Raw genomic sequence first — 7092 nt, forward strand, 5'->3', positions numbered from 1 at the left:
CCCTATTTTTCTACAATTGTTTAAGGATCTGAAGGTCTCGGCTAAGATAGTCGGACAGGGTTGATTTCTTGCTTTAATCTTTCGAAGAAATCCACCACCGCAACTTCTATGTGTCCAAGGACTTTTGGAAAGATGATCAAACCGTAAATGGCCAAAGCAAATAGATTTACCCTTTTCAACATGTCGGGATGGTTCAGAACCAAATCTCGTAGGGAAGACCATGGAATGCAAATGGTTTCATTCTTCTTCTTTATCTGTTTTTCGGCCCACGCGTCAGTCATGTCTGTCAATCTCACTAATTTTTTCTTGAATGTCATCGGCTTAGGCTCCTTCACATATATTTTATAGAGTTGTGCATTTTCAACACGAAGCAAAGCAACGTACTCCTCTGTAGTCGGAGTTATATCTTCTTGATTGAAGGTAAAACATTGGTAAGCCGGATCCCAAAATCTGACCATGGCTTGGATCAATCGTTCGTCTACGTTGACAGCAATCAAGTTGGCTATGTCCCCATATCTTTTAATAAAGATACCCCTAGTGTCTGAGTCTCATTGATTCCAAACCCGAACCAAATCTTCAAGGTTATTCTGGTGAACATTCACAGTTACGTGCTCGGGCAGATTGGCAATACATCCCTCCACTAGACTATCCCTTTTCTTTCTCGAGTTTTAGAGACCACCCCAACCACAAGATTCTTCTCGCTTGTTTGTATAATTGACTCTTCCATTAGAAACCCATTTTTTGGCAACTGATCTCTAGTCAACACCTTCCTAATATGATGCCTATGATGCATAATGAAAAAGATAAAAATAAAGACAAACGAACTTAGTTAGTAACCACAACAAATATGAACTGAGAAAAACTATAGAAATTCCAACAAATTAAGCTACTAGGTCTAATAGACCTGATTCTTTTGCAAAGTAGAAATGTAAAAGTAATGAAAGGTAAGAGGAGTTTCTCCCGTGTACTTATTTTGGTGACTATTAACGATCAAAGGTTCAGCATAGCTCTAATTAGGTGGCTCGTACGGTTCACTATATGCGCTTCAGCCTCGGATAGGTATCAATTGCTCGTACTATCGTCTACTAAGACTAGTACGAAACTTTGGTCGTAGCCCATCACAGGCTCACGAGTTCAATTCGAGGGATTACATTTACTTATGCCTATACGGAGGGACAAGTTAACTCACGAAAGCATAAGTCATATGTAACCCAAAGTATTCACTAGCTCGCATGGAGGGACGAGTTAACTCACGAAGGCATAGCGTTTACTTTCACTTAAACGGACGGAGCCTGGGTAGAGAGCTCATGTTATGCAAAATGCAAGTGCACGGTGTGTGGGGAGAAACTCAGAAACCTTTACGTTTTATTAAAAACTAAACTACAAAAACTAAAAAACTTAGAGCTGAAAACCAACAAGATAAAACAAGTTAGAAGAATATTTACAGCATGATGCAAATGCATGAATTTTTTTGAAAACAAATTTTAATGATCACGACTAAATATTAATTTGAACAAGGAAGTTCAAAAATTTGACAACACGTGTTTAATCCGACTCGACTCACAAAAATGGGTCCCCAGTGGAGTCGCCAGCTGTAGCAACGTAAAAATTTTGCTTCCGGTCACTAATTGTGGCAATTTAGTGAAAACTTGAAAACTAAAGTTTAATTTTGAAATAAAGTGGGAGTCGCCACCGATCCTTTTTCCTAGGTGTGATCGGACACCTATTAGATTTCTTTTTTTTAAAACAAAAAGAAGGCCGAGTTTAGGTCTACATCAAAAGCCAGAGAAAAATTAGGGTTCGGGAGTTGGTTACGCGCGAGAAAGGTATTAGCACCCTCGCGACGCCCAAAATTGGTATCTTGTTAAACAAGTGTTGTCTTGATTTTCAAAACTTCGAGTTCAATGTAAGATTTAAACGTGATCCGGTTAAAACACGAGAATTTTTAATAACTTTTTTGGGATTTTTGAGAAGGAAATACCATTTTAACACGAGTCAATTGATGTTCACCCAACATAGCGATGAAATCGATGACTTAATGTTAAACCGATAAGTTGCCTTGCTTATTGGAATTAATTAGAAAAAGATTTTCGCTTAAAAGTAAAGCAAATTGATATGAAATAAAAATAAATAAAAGATGATCTAGAAGTGCATTGAAATAAATATAAGTGTGACAATAATATTATAAACAATAAAGATGTAATGTAATACTAAAATTAAATATGAAATGGAAATAATGCATGTATATACGTAATAATGACATTAAGAAAATGTACGTAAAATAGGATGAAAGAGGTTTACATAATAATACTAATATGCGTACATAATACATATATATACATATAACATATTAAAATGATCATATACAATATACATATATAATGTATATATACCAATAATAATAGTACAAATAGTAACAATAAAAGATATATGTACACTAAATAACATATAATAATATTAAGACCATAAGTGACAATATGGAAAATAATAAGTATAGTAATAACTATAAGGATATATGAAAATAATACTATGTAGAAAGTATGTATATACCGTATAATAAACCAATATTAATAATGAATAAAATAGGTAAAATAGATATAATAATAACATGTACATAATACAATAAAAGTGTATATACGTATGTGGTAAAGTGTTAGAAAATGTACATGACATATATAAAATAAGGTGTTTAAAATACATGCATAATATAGATATTAAAAATATATACATAAGATAGTACAAGAACATTAAAACGTATATATACATGACATACATAATATGGTAAAAAAATCTATGTAATATAGTATTGAAAATATATACATGACATGTATAAAGATATAATATTAAAAGATGCGATATCGTAATATATATATAATAAAAACATGCATATGTATTATAGTACTAAAATATTTACATAGTATACGCCTATTAGAAATAATAATAATGTATATAAAAAAACTATTCATACGCTTATATAGATACATACATATATACAAATAATGATGAGGTTATAAATATATAATGGTAATAGAATTATACGTAGAATAGTATAATAAATAACTAATAATATTAAAATATAAACATAACAATACATGTATATTGTATTCATAATATGTTATAAAAGTATATATGTATATGCACAATATAAAATTTTTAAAATATGCCTAATATATCAAAAGAATATATACAAGTATATAATATAGTCTTAGGAAGAATGCATATAAAAAAACTATTAATAACGACATATAATATATATACATATTAAAAATAATTATAATGAAATACTAAAAATAAAAACAATAATAATAGATAAATAATATTAAAATGAAAGTAGAATAATGAGAAAAGATTTAAAAGGGACGAAATTGAATTTAAAAATTAAATTTCGGGGCCAATTTACAAGAAAATAATGAGGAAGGGATTTATTAGAGAGCGCATGAAAATGTGGGGGGCCAAAAGGGCAATTAGCCCAGAGTATTTAAAACGATGCGCATGGCCAGGGACTAAATTGAAAAGCTCAACAGAATCCAGGGCCAAATTAAAATCATGAAGGACTTAATTGCAAAACGTTTAAAAAGCGGAGGGGTTAAACGCACGAATAACCCCTCCCTTAAAAAAACACGCGGATCCTGCTTGGGGCGGGTTGGGTCGACCAGACCCAGGGCCAAAACTGCACCGTTTTTGGTTTAAACGGGGGGACTAAAACGCACCGTTTTGGTCCCCTATAAAAGTTAAAAAAATTTAAAAAAAATTCATTTGGAAGGGGAGAAAGAAAAAAAAAGGGAGAGAAAAGGGATGGAAAGGAATTTGGCGGGGGGCCATCACGAGTCGATCGTCGGTCGCCGTCTGTCGTTGGCGCCAAGCCCACCGTCTTGTGTGGCGGAGAAGGTAATTTTTTAATATATTCGTGGTCAAGAAGGTAATTTTTAAATATATTTTTATGTGTTTTTTAGTTTATAATATATATGTAGATGGGAAAATAGGTTTAAAAATGAAATTAAAAATAGAAAATATAAAAATCACCTTAAATGCTTGATGCCTGTATTCTGGTTGCTGGACTGATATTATTTTCGTATTGTCTTTATATTTTTTGAATCTTCTTGTGTATATGGAAATATTCTTTGTTTTTGATTCTAAAAATCCCCCCTCTACAATGAAAAATTTGACTGGCTTTATAGCCATTACATTGTTATTTTCTACTGTTTTCTGTCCATTCGTTGCTGCTTGCAGGGGATGGGTGGTGCTGCAGAGGGGTTGGTGGAGGACATGACCGGTGGGGCGGTGCTGCAGGGCTGTTAGGGGCAAGTGGGGGGTAGGTTCGACGCCTGTTAGGTTTAGGGTTTTTGTTTGGGTTAGTTTAGATATTGGGCTTGGGGTATTTGGGTTTTGTAATGGGTTTTGGGTAAGGGTTAGCTTAGGTGGGCTCGGGTAGGTTTAGTTATTGGGTTGTATTTGGGTTTAGTAATCTGTTGGGTTTTAGGGTTATGAAACGGGCCATTTGGGTTTGGGTAATTGGGCCGGCTGAATTGGGTTCAAATGTGTTAAGGGGTCTTGAGGATTGGGTTATTTTGTAAATGGGTTAGTTTAATGATTGGGGTTTGGGTTATTGTAATGTATTTGGGCTTATGGGGGTTTAATGTAAATGGGCCCAAAATTGGCCTCTAACATAGCCGATATGTGATCTTTTCCTAATCAAATTGAGTTCTATGTTAAGGAATTAAGCCCTTAAATTAGTCTATTTGAAACAGAAAACTTAGAAATTTTAGACAATTTGTGACCTTTTTTAAGAATTTGAGTAGTAAAACCTCAAGTCTTAATTCACAAACTTTGAATCTTTTAACCTTAGACTTGAGCCCTGAATCTTAAATCCAAAACATAAAATATAACTTTGAATATAAAAATTTTAACTTGGAGCTCCAAACTCAAAAGCCTAACTATTTTACTCAAATGATATAAAAAAATAAACAATTACAAAAATAACTTAGGTTAAAAAAAATCACTCGAATGACCTAAAATGAACAGTAAAATTTGGTTGGGAGACTTAAGTGGCTAGCACTACATTGATTTTTGAATTGTCTGATGATTGTGTTAGGTATTAAAAAAATATTTTTTATGTGATAGGGAGTTAATAGTCAACACCATTGTATTTTTTTTAGACATTTATACCAATATTTTAAAAAAAATATTTGGGTGTTGGACAATAAATGGTCGGCACCACTTTTTTCTATTAAAAAATATTTTTTGAGTGTTAGAATTCTAATAACCAGCACCCACTTTATCGAGATAATTATTTTTAATTAAAATAAAATAATTAAATCATAAATCAATTTAATTAAAAATTTTAATTAAAAATTGAAATAAATTAATTTTTATAAAAAAATACGATTTTAATTAAAATATAATTTAAGGATAAATTAATTTAAAGGGATAAAAATAGGAATTAAAGTAATTTAAACTAATGAATGAATAGATTTAAAAAAATGAGATTTAAAGTAATTTAAAGTAATAAATAGGAATTTAAGAAAAAGAAAAGTGGCTGATGGGACTTGAGAGGCTAGGGAACCGTGCCCCTCCAACTTAGATGGTCTGCATTAGACCTTCGGACACAGGCCATGGCAAAAAATAATATGGCATCATGTAATTTTTTTAACTCCACCAAAAAAGTTTTTTTTTTAAATTTGATCTTGGGTATCCGCTATTACTATCTCTAACACTTAAATTATTTTAAATAGGGTATAGGGGTGCATCTTAAATTCTTCAAACCCTTTCTTCTTCTATTGTCTCATGAGATATTTTTGCATGGAGACTCTCTACCAATTGGTTCCAACCACAACCTAGTTCGGCAATTTGACCCATTCCTGATTGTTCTCCACCGCCACCATAGCAAATCTCGGCACACTCTGTAACAGATAAGTCTTTTTCACTCTTTACTCCTCTTCTTCCTTCTCCATTTGCTCTAGCTGTTGCCTTCACTCCACTATGCAATAAATTATTATCGACGTCCCTGAGGCCAATTGATATCACCGGAGTGTAGATCTCTTTCTCATCAATCTATTTTGCTTCTGTTGGTTTGTATTTTATGTAAATTTTAATTTGAATGCAGTAATGGATACTACAAAGATTGGAGTTCAAAAGCTTGATTTTGCTAGTGCAATACTGTAAGTGTTACTTTATTTTTTTTGTTTGTTAATTTCCAAAAATTAAGAATTAATTACTTTAAATGTTACCTTTTAAAGTGTACGTAGGAGGGAAGGCGTGGCACTCGGGAAGTTTAAAAAATCTAGGATTTTGGGTAGTGACGGGCAGGGAAAAGCCCGGCTACCTGTTTTTCTCAGGCTGTCTTTCAACATCCCTTAATGAATCTTAAGTACTCATAAAATATAGGCTATTTTATCCAAATAACATAAAAATATAATAATTAATTATGTTAATAACATAATTAAAAATAATCACTCAAATGATTTAAAATAAACATTAAAGTGGGGTTAAGGGTAATAAATGGTAGGCATTAGATAAATTTTTGACACAATCATCAAGTGGTTAAAAAAATATTTTTTTAGTGTTAGGAGTAGATGGTCGAATTTTTTTTATTTTTTTCCAACTCATATCATATTGATATACGCTTTTATCAATATTTAGAAAAAAAAATTTGGGTGTTGAAACTTGAAACACTAATAATTGACACCCTCTATAAAATTTTAAAAAACTTTTTAGCTACCTTTGTACTTGATTTATTTATTTTTTTGGTGTTGGGTCAGTACCCCAATATTAGAATTTAAAAAAAAAATAGGGATATTGAGATAGTGATGACCGACACATCAATACTAAAATTTAAAAAATTTTAGGGTGTTAAGACATTTATGGCTAGTACCCTAGTACTAGATTTAAAAAAACAATATTTTTTAGTGTTGTGACATTAATTGCTGACATCTCAATATCATATTTTAAAAAATATTTTTTGGTTATTGGGATATTAATTTTAATATCCAATAGTAGATTTAAAAAATATATATATTTTTAGTTGTTAAGATACTGATAGTTGGCACTTCTTTAATACATAAAGTTGTTTTATCTTTCATTTAAACTTTTTTT

The 7092-nt window shown here is 31.5% G+C and overlaps 1 long non-coding RNA gene across 1 annotated transcript; it reads left to right on the top strand.

Annotated features, from left to right (window-relative positions):
- The first annotated feature begins 5519 nt into the window (after positions 1-5519).
- LOC128293188 (uncharacterized) lies at positions 5520-6812 on the top strand. Its single transcript, XR_008283294.1, has 2 exons — positions 5520-5637; positions 5733-6812. It is a non-coding gene; the product is annotated as an uncharacterized LOC128293188 (long non-coding RNA).
- The last annotated feature ends 280 nt before the right edge of the window (positions 6813-7092 follow it).

The sequence above is a fragment of the Gossypium arboreum genome, chromosome 5, assembly GCF_025698485.1.
Source record: "Gossypium arboreum isolate Shixiya-1 chromosome 5, ASM2569848v2, whole genome shotgun sequence".
In the NCBI taxonomy this organism is placed as follows: domain Eukaryota; kingdom Viridiplantae; phylum Streptophyta; class Magnoliopsida; order Malvales; family Malvaceae; genus Gossypium; species Gossypium arboreum.